The sequence below is a fragment of the Anabrus simplex genome, chromosome 1 (genome assembly GCF_040414725.1).
Source record: "Anabrus simplex isolate iqAnaSimp1 chromosome 1, ASM4041472v1, whole genome shotgun sequence".
NCBI classification, from domain to species: Eukaryota; Metazoa; Arthropoda; class Insecta; order Orthoptera; family Tettigoniidae; genus Anabrus; species Anabrus simplex.
In genome coordinates, this window is record NC_090265.1 from 339738456 (window position 1) to 339755514 (window position 17059).

At 37.2% G+C, this 17059-nt stretch overlaps 1 protein-coding gene across 1 annotated transcript in view; it reads right to left on the reverse strand.

The window, feature by feature from the left end:
- The window catches only part of LOC136856766 (probable phospholipid-transporting ATPase IIB), a 407253-nt gene extending 399705 nt beyond the window's left edge, over positions 1-7548 (reverse strand). The window contains exon 1 of the mRNA XM_067134860.2: positions 7203-7548. The gene's annotated coding sequence lies outside the window, so the exon portion shown is untranslated. The remainder of the gene's footprint in view (positions 1-7202) is intronic.
- Positions 7549-17059: the final 9511 nt, after the last annotated feature.

A 17059-nucleotide genomic window follows, 5' to 3' on the forward strand; every position in this document is an offset into this window, starting at 1 on the left:
TGTAAAGTCTGATATTGCCTTGAGTAGGCTTGTGAACTGACAGCACGTTAGCTCTTTTTCAAGTGTTGTAATAGTGCCTCTGGAAGGCCTGAAATTGTCATTGTTGGAGCTAGTGCTCCATGTATTGGGGATTTTCTGCCCTTGTATTAAAATTTGTGCTTTGGTAAAATTGAGCTAAGAGCTCAAAATTGTAAAACTAGGGGCGTGTAGCCCAAGAGTGTAAAAATCACTAAAATTGGGATCTTTCTTGTCTTTTTTCTAGTTTACAGTTAAATTGAAATAATAAATATGGTAGTTCAACCTATTCAATACAAGTAAATAAGAGATGTAGAGATTACATTCTTATTTAATTAAAAGTAGAAATGGTACCGGTTTCAACCCCACTCGAAAAGCAATGCATAAGTAACCGTTAACTTCTTTCTTACTTATGCATTGTTTTTCGAGTTATAATCGGCTGATGATGACCCAGACTGGGGTCGAAATCGGTACCATTTCCACTTTTAATTAAATAAGAATGTAATCTCTACATCTCTTATTTACTTGTATTGAATAGGTTGAACTACCATATTTATTATTTCAATTTAACTGTGATACTTTTCAATACGGAACAATGAAATTTTTATCTTCAAAAGTTTCTAGTTTGTCATTGTACCTGATATATTATTGTGTTCCCTTAGTGAAAGATCGTTAAGTTTGAAATTCTAAAAAAGAAAAGAAAATATAACCTTGGTTAAAGTTTTATCCATTCATGACTTTGTAGTTAGACCCGTTCACCCCGGCACCTTCTTTCACCTCTGCATCCACGGGTAACCCCGTAACAGATAATATTGTGGTGGAGGGGTTGAATATAGACTACGAGTTGACAGCTGAGATGCTTTTTTGATTGTTTGAAGACGTATGGAAGACGGGGACACTCCCAGATGATTGGAAGAAGGGCATTTTGATAAAATTACCAAAGAAGGGGGACCGACTAGTTGCACCAACTGGCAAGGAATTACACTCTTGCCTATACCAAGTAAAGTTTTTTTGAAAATCATACTGAACTGATTGAAAGAACCATTGGAAGCTAAGCTCCGGAAAGAGCAGCCAGGTTTTGGAGAACACCGATCCTGTAAAGACCAAATAAATAGCTTATGAATTATAGTAGAACAGTCCATAGAATCAGTCTTCACTGTACTTGGCATTCATTGACTCTGAAAGAGCTTTTGATAGTGTACAACGTCAAGCAATCTGGAGAGCGATGCGGGGATATGGGGTTCCAACGAAAATCATCAACATGGTAAAAATGTTATATAGAGGTTACACCTGCCAAGTGGAACATGATGGAAGATGATCTATGTGGATACTGTGATCTATTTTTAGAATATAAATGCACATATTTATCATTCTACACAGTATTAATTACAAAAGCAATTTAATATAATGGAATCCACCTTTTCAATACACAACTGTTGCACATAGGTTATGTTACAACATATTAATTATAATGGTACTGGTTTCGACACGTATACAATGTCATCATCAGCCATATATAAACTGAGCAAGTGAATAGATATTGCATATAGCAACAAGACACACAGATTAGATAAATGTGACATTATATGAATTTTATCTAATCTGTGTGTCTTGTTGCTATATGCAATATCTATTCACTTGCTTGGTTTATATATGGCTGATGATGACATTGTATACGTGTCGAAACCGGTACCATTATAATTAAAATGTTGTAACATAACATATGTGCAACAGTTATGTATTGAAAAGGTGGATTCCATTATATTAAATTGCTTTTGTGATTCTCGGTTCAATACGGAACGGCCATGAAGTTTATAACTTTGGACAGTATTAATTAGGTGGAAACATCCATCTTTTACACTGCGTACTTCAGACAAAATTTAATGTAAGTCCATTTGAAACATGGTAAGAATAAAATATTATGACATTACAACAATTTGGCTATGTATTATAAGGTAATTAGCCCATTTGAGAAGTTTCAGCGCAATAACTGATAACGACTGTTGATCGTGACAATCACAACAGTCCACCGGCATGAATCTGGAAGTGTCGAAACCTGGAGTTCTGGACAGTTTCGTATGCAGTCCATTTGTCCACATGTTTTTTAACACATTTCCATTGCCTCAGTAATGGGTATTACCACCTCTAGCCGCAGTTACAACTGTGATTCGATCAGGCATACTCAGGATGCAATCTCGAATGTTCTCTTGTGGTATGATCTCCCATTCTGTCTGGAGCGCAGCCCAAAGTTGAGCCAGTTGGCGGCACCTATTCAACCAATATGATTAATAGAAGAATAAGCTATTAGCTTTGTTATGGGAATGGCTCCTAGCATGTGTCTCAAACATATCCCAGACATGCTTTATCGGGATTGTCGGATCTACGAGCAGGCCACACCATATGCTCAATTCCGACTACATCCAGGTACTCAAGTACACAAATGGCAATGTGTGGTCAAGCACTGTCATGCATCAGGATAAAGTTCTCGCCAATGACAGGTGCAAAAGGCACAACATAATCCACTAAAATCTCTTCGATGTATTGGTGGGCTGTCAGGCTTCCATTCTCGATGAACACAAGCTCCGTACGCGCATCAGTGGTAATCCCAGCCCAGACCAGCACAAAGCCTCCATTGAACGGTGTCCTTGCAGAGAAAGTACAGGGTGAATAACGTTCCTTGGACCTTCCCCATACTTTCTCCCATCCGGTGCCCTCAATCAGAATCTGAATTCATCCGTGAACAGCACTAAGCTCCACTGCCCAGTTTTGATAGGCGCTGGCGAATTGCATCTGAGAGGTGTGGTGCTCACGTGTAAGCAGAGGTCCTGTGGTTGGCCTCTTGGACTTCACTTGCTGCAAATGATTTCTGGCCTCCACAGTTGTTGTGTGTCGATCACGAAGAACTTTCATTATGAGAAAGTGATCATTGCGCTCAGTAGTGCTTCTACGACCAGAACTGCGCCTCCTGGTGTAGATATTGTCCTCTCCGTACCTTTTAACAGTTCTGTACACATTAGAACAAGACGTGCCAATAACATCTTCTACATACCGTGTACTGCGCCCATCCTCCACTAATGGTACAGCCCTTGCAGCGTTTTCAGGTGAAAGAGGCATTATGACGTGACTTAGAAGTGAGAATAACTGTTATAGACAAGCCGTAATGTCCACAAAAGTAAGCAGCACAAGAATTCACAGCAACAAACCTTAAGACAACTGTTTGTGGTTATTCTTGTCAAAAGGTGGGAAACGGCAGTATTGGTGTTGTGATTGTCACAGTTATCCATTATTGCGCTGAGACTTCTCAAACGGGCTAATTAACTTACGATACATTGCCATATTGCTGTAATGTCACAACATTTAATTTATACAACGTTTTAAATGGGCTAACATTTCATTTTGTCGGAAATATGTAATGTTTCACTTTTTTTGATGGTGAGTGTATAGGCCTATTTGTGAATTACATTTGTGAAAAAAAACATTTTCATAAAAAGTTTATAAAATCAAAATTACATTCCCTACACCTACATTCCATTCTGAAGGTGGCTGTGTCAAATCTATGTCCAAATATTCCAACAATGTCACTTCAAGCGAAGTCCCAGACCTCTCATTAATTGGCAAGTTTATCCAAAGTTACAGAGTAGGCTATTGTTTACTTTTCTCAATTATTTTTGTATTGTACGTCAGTTTATTGTTTCTATTGTCAAATAGCCGTGTGAGAGATTGGTTGGTTAATTGGTTGGGGATTGAAGAAGGGGACACCTGGGTGTGTGGATGAATTTGTGTGTTAGGGAAGTGCGGGGAGAGGAGAAATTGTGGCCCGTGGTTCCTTTAGGAATCTGCCATTTCGCCCGCCTGCAAATTAAGTTGAGCACCCCTGGACTAGAACACGTATGGGCAAACCCTGAACCACACGATAAGCTACTGCCGAAGCAGGTCAAACACCACACTGTGGAATGAACCGGTAGATGGAGGCACAAATGGACAATGTTTACCAATAACAAAGAACAATGTACTGCAACAATTGTGACTCTTAGACAAATAATATGTACTTTAGACTACATTAAGCAAATAATAAAATACAAGATTTTACTTTTAATTAAATTTGCAATTATTCACTAATTATCTTGCAGTATGAACGTGTGACAGATTAATGAACACTGACCTCCTGCAATGTAAACAGGAATATATGAAATTTAGAGGGCATATAGGATTGCAATGGCAAACCACTCCTGTATCGTACCAAAAATATTGCATGATGGAGGAAACAGATGAATGGAGTTACAGTACCAGAAGATGAGACCCTCAGTTTGGATGACACTCATTATGCTACTAAGGAAGAGCCTTGGATCTTTCAGAGTAGTACTGGTGATACTAATGATGACGCACCAATAGCTGCCGATGCTGTCATTCAGAAAAAGAATCCAAAGCTGTAAGGACAAATTGATTGTTGGCACATGGAACGTGCGAAGTATGAATCAAGGTAAATTTTAAAAAAAGTTAAAAATGAGATGTTATTGTTTGAAATGAAAATGAAATAGCCTACAGAAATTGATTTGACATAGGAGCTGATCTCAGACATAAGCTCACCAACATACATCCAAATTAAACGTGAGGAACTTCATCTTATTTGCGCGTATTAAACTGAGATCACAATTAAAATAAAAATCTTTAAGGTTCCACCTTGTTCAATCCAAATACACTGTTGTTAGATGACTTTTTACAACATATATTTTATTGCAGTACTAGTTTCGGCGCTCTATTAAGGCACCATCATCAGCTGCGCAATAAGTAGAGAAAACTTGAAGATACAACATTATTGTGATACATCCAAATAGCGAACAACTATGCAAGGGTCAGCAGGCTCATCCATCTCATTAATGTAAGTACCAAGGTTTATATAATATTTTACAGTTAAGGTATAGATGTTGTAAGTTCCATTCTAAAAATACATTGACAGCCTTCAATGAATTTTTAAGAAAGTATTAATCTTACTCTAAAATGAGGAGAATTGTAAATTTTAAAAATTAAAAAATGCTGTCAGGGTCCATATTTTCTGATTAACATATAACTTTTTTTTTTTTTTTTTGCTACTTGCTTTACGTCGCACCGACACAGACAGGTCTTATGGCGACGATGGGACAGGGAAGGACTAGGAGTGGGAAGGAAGCGGCCGTGACCTTAATTAAGGTACAGCCCCAGCATTTGCTTGGTGTGAAAATGGGAAACCACGGAAAACCATTTTCAGGGCTGTCGACAGTGGGGCTCGAACTTACTATCTCCCGAATACTGGATACTGGCCGCGCTAAAAAAGATGGAAGAAGAAAAGGAAGAATAGGCAACCTACAGTACCTAATGAAAATGTTTTCGAATAGGGCAAGTGTAAGGTGGTCCGTAAAACATTTTAGCTTATAAAAGTGGTCCCCACTCAAAAAATGTTTGAGAAATGCTGATTTAGACTGAACACTCTTTACTTGTAATATGTGGCACTGGCCACTAAATGCGGCCCCATGTAAACTGGCTCTTAGCCCTGATACACTATAGTAACACACTTCATCAAATAAAATTCATACACATAGTGTACACCTATATAGTGAAGGAGGAGTATTGTGTAGTTATCTCCTAAATGAAGAAACCATTTCATTAGACCATCAAAACAATATTCTTCACTGAGGAAATGTAACCACCTCACAACTAATCAGCAGTCATGGAGTGTATAATAGGCTCTTAATGCCATAGTTTTACTAAATGCTACTTATTTATATATTACAAACCAAGTCCCATCATTCAAAACCTGCCAAATAACTCTCGATTAGAACTGATTTGACGATCTAGTGTGATGAAGTATGGGTAAATGGCATATCAATTTCTCATTGACAGCTGATATTCAAGTTAAGTTTATCTATTGACTCATAATATAGGTAGCATTTGCTCCGTCAAGAACAGGCAGAGATAGTAGGAGTAATAGAGCTGTGATGGCTACTGCTCATACAAATACAGATTGCCACAGTAAACAAAGTATTCTAAAATCATTCATAGAGTACTGAAATTCAAAGATAAATGATATGTAAGTATCTGCTAGAGGCTCTGAATCAGTAAATCATTCAGAAAGTACTGAAATTCAAAGAAAATGATATGTAAGAATCTGCTAGAGGCTCCGAATCAGTTGGTTAATGTATTAATTTACTGCTTCTTTTTTTTTTCCCCAACTCCATAGGAACTTTCACTCTCAATCAGAACTATTTCTTTACTGGGGTCTTTTCTAAGATAGAAACTGCCAGAATTTGAGGACGGAAATGGGAACCGTTCTTCTAGTACCAATGAATAGTCCTAAAACATCAATAGTTTCATAATGGTAGGCCTATTTATTCTTATAGTAGAATATGGTGACAGTGGTTTTAAGAAGTACAAGGTAATCATCTTAGATAGCCTATGGTGACAGAGCACAAAAGACACATGTGACAAAAATAGTACGATGCTATTGGCTTGGGACTTCCTGGTCAACAGGTCTGAAAGCTTGACTATTCTTTATTTTTTAAGCAAATTAATTGGGCATATTTTTAGCACTATAAAAAATATAAACGTACATAGTCTATACAATGAAACTTGGCAAAAATATTTTATTTGCTTTGAGGACAGATGAAGGAAAATTGTAGGATGGGATGTTGTCAAATACTCCAGGATACAATAAGTTGTCTTCATATTCCTATACGAAGTTCTTTAAAAAATAATAAAGTAACATAGACATGACATAATGTCAGACCCTTTAAAACAAGATTTGAAAAAAAAATAAAAATGAAACAGACAATATACTCCGTTCACTACTTTTCAAACTTCGTATGAAAAATAAGCAAAGGCGAGAAAATAACGTCCGCGTACAATAACATCCATGAGCACACTTAAAGTGTATTAAACTAATAATTCCCTCAAAACTTTACGAAACATCCATTGTTAGGATATACTGAATCCACGACTGCGAAAAGTAGCTTCTAACTGAAGCATGTGTACCTACTAATTTATATGTAAACAAATAGAAAAGTCACCAAATAACAACTGTTATTAAATATAGGGATGACAACTTTAATTATGGGTAAATTGAATTAAACTAACTGAACATTTCTAATTACTGATGCTATCGGTATACTGCCATTTTAGGTACAGTACACCGTAATAACAACAACAGTACTTACACTATAGGTTATGTTTCACTTCTTGATTTCATCACTGCAGTCAGGATCGGGATAGAACAACTAAACACTTATTTGTGATTCATAGTCGCCGGACATGCCCATCCCCCTTTTGCTAAGAAAACATTAACAGCTGTCAGACGGGACGAAGCTCTGAAGTGTTCTAACATCATATTAAGACAGATTTCAATCTAGAGTTTGCAATTCTCGGCGAATAAAAATATCTGGATACTGTTTAAATAACAGGGCATGGAAAATTGGAGTCCTGATATAAGGTAATTGAATATTTATAAAGAACAAAAAATATTACAATGTTATTAACAGGATTGCCGAAACATACTGTAGAATACTATTAAATGGTCACTGATGACCCCAAGTAAACAGTTCGCCTCAGTGAAATAGATAGCAGCAGCATGCGAAGTTGTAGCGGTTGTAGCACAACAAGGTCAGTCTAGGAAGGTTTGGACACGATACCAAAATCCTTTGCGGTTAAGGCCATATTGTGTCTTAAGCATCATTCCGAAGTGGGCGAGCCCGATATGACAATGTGAATATAGTTGAATTTTTAAGGTAAATGGGATAATGGGCTACACAAAACTGTCAGAATAAGTGAACTGGCGGCATTAGAGTGTTTCGCTTTCCAGTTGATATAACTTGTTTGTTTAATCTCTTTGGTATTTCTTAATCCAGTTTTAAAGTTGCCTTATTCGTACATTTTCCCTGACACTTTCTAGTCAGACGTTACTGTTGCCACTGAATTTGTTAATGTACCAGTTGGTCGTCTTAAGTTTAATAAAACCTTATAAAAGGTGATATCACATGTTCATTCGCTTCAATTTATTAAATTTAAGAAGAAAGCAAGATTACTTCGTCAGGAACGTTTAAGCATTGACCTAGAATCGAGTAATGCTCAACAAGAATGGAAGCATTGGTACAGCACATTCTAGAACTTCATTTTGGCCTATCAAGTTAGTGACGCTGACAAATTACGCATATTGATCAACCATGTTTCACCTACCGTTTACGAATATATCAAAGAAGCCAAAACTTACAATGGCGCCATTAGTATTTTGGTTAGTACTTTTTCCAAGCCCATGAACGATATATTTGCCCGACACAAATTGGTATGGCAACTAGGAAGCAGCTATCTGGCGAGACTGTATCGATGTATAAGTATACCTTTAAAGCTTCTGGGCAAGGATTGCAATTTAAAAGCTATGACGGCAGAAATGAACAGAGAAGATTGTATTCGCGATGATTTTATTGCCGGCCTTCTCGACTCAAGCATTCGTCGGAGGTTATTGGAGAATCCTAATCTTACTCTCGAGGAGGCTTCGATTAAAGCAAATGCTTTAGAGTCGGCACTGGAACAATCTATTCAATACCAAGGACCTGCTTTAGTCAATACTGTTTACGAGTATCGTTTCTCTAGTTCACCTCACCCATTCAGCGATAGACGTGAATGTAGCTCGACGGGTAGTGAAATATCACGCGAGGTTGTCGCTGCAACGAGAAAGAAATGCTACTTCTGTGGTCTTCATTATCACAACAGGAATTCTTGTCCAGCAAGGGACGCCACTTGCCGTGCCTGCTCAAAAATCGACCACTACGCAAAGGTGCCTAAGTGTTTAAAATCTTCAAGCTCCGCCATATCTTGCCATTGTCATACCATGCTTTTAGCTTCTATTTCTCCAATGAGGTGTTTGTCTAAAGCTATAATACTCATCCATTTGAATGGAATGAAGATCAACCCTCTTGTTGATACGGGCAGTTCAACAAGTTTTATTTCCGAGAAGCTGGTCCAAAAGCTCAAAGCACATATTTCTGCTAGTGGTCTCACTGTGACTATGGCTTCAATGTCGCTTAGCTCTTTAGTGAAAGGAGCCTGCTCTATAGAGATAAAAATTGATTGAAGACCATATTTACAAAGGTGTTGAACTTAACATTCGGACAGACCTTTGCTCTGACGTCATTTTACGACATGATATCAATGGCTGCCATTAATCTGTATAGATTAAGTTTGGGGGTCACAGAGAACCTCTGAGTATCTGCGGAATAACAGTCGCGAAGGTCGAGCCTGTTCGACTTTTCCGAAATATACCTCCAAGTTGGAAGCCAATGGCTATAAAGTTCCGACGCCACACAGCAACTGATACCAAGTCCATTGAACAAGAAGTTCAGCGACTTTTGAATGAGGATGTTATAGAATAAAGTTTTTTTCCATGATGTGCTCAGGTTCTTGTCACCCAATCAGAAAGCCACAAGTACCGTATGGTAGTTGACTATTCACGAACAATAAATCAGTATAACGAGCTAGACGCTTTCCCACGTATCGAGGATATAGTCAACAAGGTAGCAATTATGAAGTGTTCAGTTCAATTGATTTGAAAAACGCCTATCATCAGATCCCCATCTGTGAGGAGGATCTCCCTTTCACAAAATTCGAAGCATGCGGTAAATTTTGGCAGTACAAACGGATTCCATTTGGCTCCACAAATGTACTACCTTGTTTCCAAAGAACAATAGATACTAGAGTTACTGCTCACCTAGACGATATCATTGTGGGTGGCAAGAACAAGGAAGAACACCACTTCAATTTGAAGAAGTTCCTGAAAACAGTTGAAAAATAAGAATTCACGATAAACAAGAGTGTTTATTCGCCAAAACAAAAAAGCTACTGGGATATATCAACTCCAATAATGAAATTCGCCCACATCCCGATCGATTGATACCTTTACAGGAGCTCCCATTACCAACTGAGATGACTTTTCTTCGAAGAGCGATGGGTATGTTCGCTCATTTTGCCAACTTCATCCCAAGATTCTCCCATAAAATACATAACCTTTCAAGTGGTAGTTTTCCATTAAATGACAAAGCTATTGAAGCATTTAAAGCGCTGAAAGATGATGTAAAAATTTCACTGGTTTTAGCTATAGATGATACAGCTATGTTAACTGTAGAGACCGATGCTTCCAGAACACACCATTGGAGCAACACTAACACAAAATGGACGCCCCATTGCTTTCTTCTATCGCACACTCAACCGATCTGAACAACGACATTCATCCGTGGAGAAAGAAGCGCAGGATATTATTGAATCTGTAAAAAATGGAGACATTGTCTGCTAGGAAGACATTTTCGACTCATCAGTGACCAGAAGTCAGTAACCTCTATGTTTGATACTAGACATCTTGGTAAGGTGAAGAATGAGAAGATACTGCGCTGGAGCCTGGAACTCTCGTGTTTTGGTTATGAAATAGTTTACAGACCAGGAAAACATAACGAAGATGCACATGCCTTCTCCAGAGTTTTTTTACTGTTCAGTGTTGCGGACCTAAACTGAAGATCCTCCATGAAGCTTTATGTCACCCTGGTATAATACGGCTTAATCACTTTTTAAGTCGAAGAACTTGCCTTATTCACTGGAAGATGTAAAGAAGGTCATATCCGCCTGTAAAATTTGTGCTGAATTGAAACCAAGATTCATCAGGCATGAAGGTAATCTCGTCAAAGCTGCCCGTCCCTTTGAGCACATCAACATGGACTTTAAGGGACCTCTACCATCGAAATCTAGAAACCGTTATCTCCTCATATTAGTTTATGAATATTCCAGATTCCCTTCGCCCTTCCTTGTCCAGATGTCACCTCGTCCACTGTTATTTCTAAACATAAGCAACTTTTCTCCATATTTGGATTACCTTCATATGTTCACTCCGATCGAGGCTCAGCATTCATGTTCCAAGAATTAGACATTCTTCACGGCCGTTGGTGTGGCGACGAGCAGGACGACTCCATACAATCCAAGAGGCAATGGCCAAGCAGAAAAATATGGTGGAGCTGTGTGGAAAACTATAGAACTTGCCTTGAAGTCAAGGGGAATGGATATCCTACAGTGGGAAGAAGTTTTACATGATGCTCTCCATGCCGTCAGATCACTGCTATGTACTACTACCAATGAAACTCCCCACGAGTAGATGTTTAAGCATCAGAGAAAATCCAGTTATGGACACTCAATCCCCTCATAGCTTCTGACTCCAGGTCCAATACTCTTAAGGAAGCATGTAAGGCAATCGAAGTATGAGCCACTCATGGAAGAAGTTACTCTTCTTGGAGCAAATCTCGAGTATGCTCTTATACAACACCATGATGAAATGGGAACTACTGTTTCGACTAGAGACCTGGCATCATTGTCTTCTCCAATAGGCGTTTCTTTAGAAAGGGTGAAGGAAGATGCCAGAGGAGTAATAGATGGACAACATTCTCATGGAAGTCCAGAATATTGCCACACTCCTGCCTCATCACCCAGATCTTCAGCTCCAGCTCCACCCGAAACGGAATCTCCTGAATCATCAAGGTCAGAAGAAAGGGGTCCAAACGCCTCTCCCACTCCTGACCAGCTACCGAGACGGAGCAAAAGAACCCGTCGATGTCCCCCCACCTTAAAGACTATTATCTAGGTGGGAGTGAATGATATAACTTATTTGTGTGACACTTCTTAATCTAGTTTTCAATTTGCCTTATTTGTATATTTTTCGTGACACTTTCTAGTCAGATGTTACTGTTGCCACTGAATTTGTTTATGTATCAGTTGGTCGTCCTAAGTTTAATAAAACCTTATAAAATGTAATATTATATGTTCATTCGCTTCACCAGTGATAAGAAATGGTGAGCTCAGTGGACACGGTACAAAAGTCCAGGCGTGATAAATGGCAATCTACATATATTATAATTCAGTCTTGTTCGAGAATAGTATATTATTACAATGAAGCTATTCCTGAAGTACAATATGTTTATATCAACGATTTATTTATTTATTTATTTATTTATTTATTTATTTATTTATTTATTTATTTATTTATTTATTTATTTATTTATTTATTTATTTATTTATTTATTTATTTATTTATTTTCTTCCGATGAGTCCTGCCAAGGACAACGTGCCAATTTCGATTCAGTTCTTCATACTTTGTTGATTTCTCTTCTGTTCCTTCCAATATTCTTTCATCCTTTCACTATGTTGTTTCTTTCTGTCCTCGGACCACTTCGCACCTGGTATCTAGTTCAGTCTTATTTTGAATCATTCCATACCTACTACCTTCTTTCCAAAAATCCCTCTGCCTATAGTTTCTTCTTCTTCTCTTGTATTCTTCCTATCTAAATCTTTCTTTACTTCTTGAATTCAGCTAGTTGTTGCCTCTTTGTCCCAAAGGTACTGGAATTGTTTTGTTAACCTGGAATCATCCCTTCTGTAAATATGTCCAAAAAATTGCAATATCCTTTTTCTTATGGTTTCTGTTATGTTTTAATTTTTCCTGTATATTTCATCATTAGATCTTAATTTCCATACTTCTGTTGTTTTCAAAGGGCCTAAGATTTTTCTGATGATGCTTCTGTCTATTACCTCAAGTTTATCTAATCTGTAGTGTAGTACCAGACATCCACTTGCATATAGGCATTCCGGTTTCACCACTTCAAGTCACTTTTTGTTATAAAAATCATTTGTGATACCATATGCTCTTTCCATCTTGTATACCCTTTCTTCTACAGCAGATTTGCCGAAACCATTTTTTCTTGAATTATTTCTCCCAAATATTTTAATTTCCTTACTCTTTCCACTGGGCCAATATCTGTTCCAAATATTTTGGAGCGTTCTTGATGTTTGTAATAAATTTTGTTTTTCCTACAGAGATTCTCAAACCTGTCTTGTTGGCTATTTCTTCCACGAGATTGGTTTGTGTTGTTGCACTTGTTGGGTTTTCTGACAATATAGAAAAGTCGTCTGCAAATGCTAGACAATTTACTTCAATGCCTTTGTTTTTCTCCCCTAAATTACCGGCAAAATGTTATGTTCATTAAGCTTTACATTCCAAATTCTTAGAATTTTCTCTATATAACAGTTCAATAGAAGGGGTGACAAACCGTCAGCTTGCCGTACCCCTGTATTTATCTCAATAGGTTTTGTTATCTCACCCATAAATTTCACCTTTGAAATTGTGTCAATAAATGTTTTCACGTATTAGGTGTGCCAGTTTAATTTTTACTTCAAATTCATGAACTGTTTTATCTATGATTTCTCTATCAACTGAACCAAAGGCCTTTTAAAATCTACAAAAGTCACAACAGTGTCCTTTGAATTCAATATCCTATGGCGAATTATCATTTTGAAGTTAAATGTTTGTTCTGAACAAGATCTACCTTTTCGAAATCCAGCTTGGTACTCACCCAGTTGCTTGTCAAGTGATGTTTTTACTCTATTCAGCAGTATTTTTTAGAATACCTTGTATGCAATTAGCAGAAGAGTGATGCCTCTATAGTTATCAATCTTTTGTTCGTCCCATTTTTATACAGTGGGTGTATTAGAGCAACTTTCCATTCTTTTGGAATCCTGTCTGTTCTCCAAATATCTTCAAAGATTAACTGCAGCTCTTCAATTATTTTTGATTGAGACTATTTCCAAATACAGTAGAGACAATACGCGACACTTCCGAATTTATCCTTGTTAAAATGGGAGAATAGTCACAAGTGGCGCTCCTAGTGGCTTGACATGAAAATTCGCACTAAATTCAAATATCAATGGAAATGTACATACGGAAATGGATAAATAAATTACGTCTAGAAAGAAAGTGTTACCAAGATATTAACTTCAAAGTTGCTAAAGCAATTCTGGATAAATGAATGAAGAATTATTTAACAGGTTATTATTTAAAGACGGAAATTAGACATATAATCAAGATGTGAAATGGACTGCTGTGAAAGGGTTTGATCTTTCATTTATGCATTACTTTTTTAGCTTTAGAATTCCTGCCTGAACGTTCACGGCTAGATTTTTCTTTTTTCTAATTTAAAAGCATTGTATCATCATATTAAAACACTTGTCAACAAAAATATCGGCACATTTCTTATACACATGATTAAATGAATTTACATTTAAGAGCTGGACAATTTTCCTTTTAACTTGAAGCCTACTAACAGAAAGAAAATCTATAAATTTAGCCTCAAAAACATTCAAACTTTCCCTATAAGCAATACTTGCCGTAATGCCATTACATTAGGGTAAAGCAAATTTGCATCATCGTATTGTTTCAACAAAATAGTGTATGTACATTTCTTAAATCACCCATATTTTCTTCAGTGCTTGACAAACGCATTACGGCATTTCAAATGAGGTAACTTGGAACACAACCAGCCACACTTATATGCATATATATTTTCCTGAATTAAATCAAACCCACAGATCACACTTACAACAACACATCGGTATTGAAGATTAACTGCTGCACTATGCAATACAATATGCGTATTATATTTTAAGCCAGTTAAAATATGGGTCGAGTAGGTCAGAAGATTATGAAGCACTATAAAAATCTCTTTGTCACTGGAAGAATATATATGCAAACACAATATTACTTACATTTTCTTGTCAGTAGCGGAACGGAAGAAAGACCGCGCATTCTTCTCTACTTCATAGTTACTGTAGCCAAACACAGCACATACCTTTCCCCTCATGTTGAGAGGAGCTATCAAGGAATGACACACGCTACTATTTAATTATGTCAACTCACTGAAAACGCGTAAATAACAATAAAAACTTCACACACAAATACACGTGGTCTTATGACAGAATCAGTAGTTCTCAGGTCAATCCGTTAGAGAGAGCTCTAATAGCTGTCCCTCGATATCTCGCTGAGTGTCACGTATTGTCTCTACTGTATTTGTTTCTAAGCAACAGTTTACTACCAGAGAATACCGGATGGAGCGCTACTTACATTTTCTTGTCACTAGCGGAACGGAAGTAAGACCGCGCTTTCTTCTCTACTTCATAGTTAATGTAGCCAAACACAGCACATACCTTTCCCCTCATGTTGAGAGGAGATTTCAAGGAATGACACACGCTACTATTTAATTGTGTCAACTCACTGAAAACGCATAAATAACACCAAAAACTTCACACACAAATGCACATGCTCTTATGACAGAATCAGTAGTGCTCAGGTCAATCCGCTAGAGAGAGTTCTAATAGCTGTGCCTCGATATCTCACTGAGTGTCGCGTATTGTCTCTATTGTATTTGCCATTTCAAAAGTTCAGCTGTTATAGAGTCTTTTCCACTAGCCTTATTATTTTCAGATTGTTAATTCTTTAATTTCTTCAGCAGTGAGTGGTATCTTCTTCCAGATTTTCAGTTGTTTGAGAGAATTCCATATTTTTGTCAGGTTCAGGGCAGTTTAAAAGTTGATCAAAGTGCTTTGCAAGTATTTCATAAATCTCAGCATTGCTTAGGCCACGTATACCATTTTCATCTTTGACGCATATGCTAGGCGCTTGATACCCCTTTAGTTGACTCTTAAAAATCTGGTAGAAGTTTCGACAGTTATTTTTAAAAAAGCAGATCAATAAGTTGTGAGTTTTCGAAAGATCTTTTAACTCCCCTTATTATTCTAACAGTGCCTTTTCTTCGCTGTTTGAATTGGTCATTGTGCTGAGTCTTTCCAGAGGATTTCCACTTTTTCCATTGTTTTGTTCTCTCTTGTAACGCATCTTCACATATTTGATTCCACCAAGGCTTCTTTTTAGATTTGAGTAGCCTAAATGCCTTCTGGGCTGCAGTGATTATTTCTTTAGATAAATCCTGCTACGTTCCACAGTGAGATACTTTTATTTCTCTCCGAAATGTTTCCAATGTTACTTGTGTTATTAGAAATCTATTTGTGTTATATTTGTTTACTCTTTCCCCTCTTCTGTGATTTTTGTTGGGTAAGAATTTTAGTTTGAATTTTGACAAGTACTGGTCGGAATTAAATTCTCTGCTTCTTACTACCTTGATATTCATAATTTCTTTCACGTTTCTTATGGATTTAGCTACATGATCCAATTGAAGTTCACATAGTAATGTTTTAGCTTTTCTTGGCAATTTCTTGAAGAACGTTATCATTAACTTCAGTTGAAAACTTTTACAGGTAGTAATTAATCTCATTCCTTAGATGATTGTTATTTGATATGCAGCATATTCTCCCACTATTGGTCTATGAATTCTCTTCCTACTTGGGCATTGAAATTTCCAAGTGATATCACAACATTTGATTTTGCAATTTTAAATAATTCATCATCCAGGAATCCAACATTCCTCTACTTTCTTTGGGTTCTTTGGTTTTCTTCATTTATTGGTGCATGACAGTTAATAAAAGTATATGTTTTATTTTTGCAGTTCATTGCTAAAATAGATATCCTTTATGAGCGGGATTTGAATTCAGTTACATTGTCTAATAATCTTTTATGGACATAAAAGGCTGCTCCCAAGAGTGACATTCCTTTCATAATTTTAATCGAAGTTTTGCCTTTAAAGATTCGATAATCTTTCGTTCCTGTCACATTCTCATCCAAAAATATCGTCTCTTGTACTGCTAAAATTTGAATTTCGTTTCTATCTAGAAGTAGTTCTAATTCCTCCTGTTTACCAACCTTTAATAAAGAATTTACATTGAAAGTGCCTACATAAAACTTCTGTTATACTTAAGTCTGGACGGATTCCAAAGATGCTCCGACTCATCCTTATTGCAGAGGTTGGGACTCCCGAGAACCCTATGTCCCGATGCATTGCATAACGCAATGGTGGATTTCTCTTCCGAGATGCCACCTGGAGTAGTGCTTTCTTTCAGCGGCTATTCCATTCTGCAATTTAAATTGTTTGATTCAAGGGTAGGTAGTAGGATCAGATTGTTAGTCTTAAATTATTATTTTTTCGTGGTTGACTCCACTAGCTTCTTCCGCCCTCTCAGCCGTTGATGCAGCCGTTGATAAATGGGATCCGTTGATAAATGAGATTCTTCTTCGGCCTTTGAGACCGTTGACAGTTTTTCTCAT